General features: G+C 40.7%; 1 pseudogene; it reads left to right on the plus strand.

The window, feature by feature from the left end:
• LOC124891815 overlaps positions 1-1,409 on the plus strand; it is a 2,079-nt pseudogene extending 670 nt beyond the window's left edge.
• The last annotated feature ends 5 nt before the right edge of the window (positions 1,410-1,414 follow it).

Genomic DNA, 1,414 nt, shown 5'->3' on the forward strand with positions numbered 1-1,414 from the left:
GGTAGTTCATCGATTTTTTTTTTTACAATAATACGTTGTGAGAGAGCTTCATTCAATTTGTCTTGTCTTGGTGATTTATGTTTTGGTTTCTGTTATATTTCAGGGTAAACAGGAAATCAAGAAACCTAAATATGTGCAAATTTCCGTTGAATCTTATTCACATTTGACTGGACTGGAGGATCAAGTTAAGTCTCTTGACGAACAAGTGAGTGGCTTAGAGGATGAAGTCAAGGATTTGAATGAAAAGTTGGCTGCTGCACAATCAGAAATGACTAATAAGGAAAACCTGGTAAAACAATACGCTGAAGTTGCTGAAGAAGCCGTCTCAGGTGATGTTCCTTATTGACTTGTGTTTTTCTTACAACAAGTGTTTTTCAACTTGGTACTGAATTCTTTTATTCACATATCTCTGTACAGGTTGGGAGAAGGCTGAGTCAGAAGCCGCGAAACCGAAAAATCACCTGGAATCCGTTACTCTTTTGAAGCTTACTGCTGAAGACAGGGCATCACATCTGGATGGTGCACTGAAATTACATTTGGATGGTGCACTGAAGGAGTGCATGAGGCAGATAAGAAATTTGAAAGAAGAACATGAACAGAAGCTGCATGATGTGATTCAGAATAAAACTAAGCAGTCTGACAAAATGAAGCATGAGTTTGAAGCAAAATTAGCTAACCTGGACCAACAGTTACTCAGGTCTGCAGCGGAAAATTCTGCACTCTTAAGGTCTTTGCACGAGCGTTCTAGCATAGTGATACAGGTCAGTGAAGAAAAAGCCCAAGCTGAAGCAGAAATTGAGATGTTGAAGAGCAATATCGAGTCATGTGAAAGGGAAATAAATTCTCTGCAATATGAACTCCAAATTAACTCAAAGGAACTAGAAATTCGTATTGAGGATAAAAATATGAGCGTACGGTCTGTAGAAGTTGCAAACAAGCAACACCTGGAGGGAGTGAAGAAAGTTGCAAAATTGGAAACAGAGTGTCGGAGATTATGTGGTCTTGTGCCGAAGAAGTTGCCTGGGCCTACAGCCTTGGCCCAGATGAAGCTTGAGGTTGAGAGTTTGGGTATAGATTATGGGGACAGCCGTGTAAAGAAATCCTAAGGAGGAAGGCCCAGTTTTCCAGATTTTTCATTGGATAGTGTGCAGAAGTTCCATAAAGAGAATGAGCAACTTACAGAACGCCTTTTGGGAATGGAGGAGGAAACAAAGATGTTGAAAGAAGCTTTGGCACACCGGAATAGTGAATTACAGACATCCAGGAGTATTTGTGCAAAGACGGCCAGCAAGCTTCAAAATTTGGAAGCACAGCTGCAAGCAAATACTGAACAGAAGAGCCGACAAAAGTCCACCATTCGACGACAACATTCTGAGGGTTTCTTTACGCATGAAACAAATCACCTTCCAAGATT

The sequence above is a fragment of the Capsicum annuum genome, unplaced genomic scaffold (assembly GCF_002878395.1).
Source record: "Capsicum annuum cultivar UCD-10X-F1 unplaced genomic scaffold, UCD10Xv1.1 ctg40777, whole genome shotgun sequence".
NCBI lineage: Eukaryota > Viridiplantae > Streptophyta > Magnoliopsida > Solanales > Solanaceae > Capsicum > Capsicum annuum.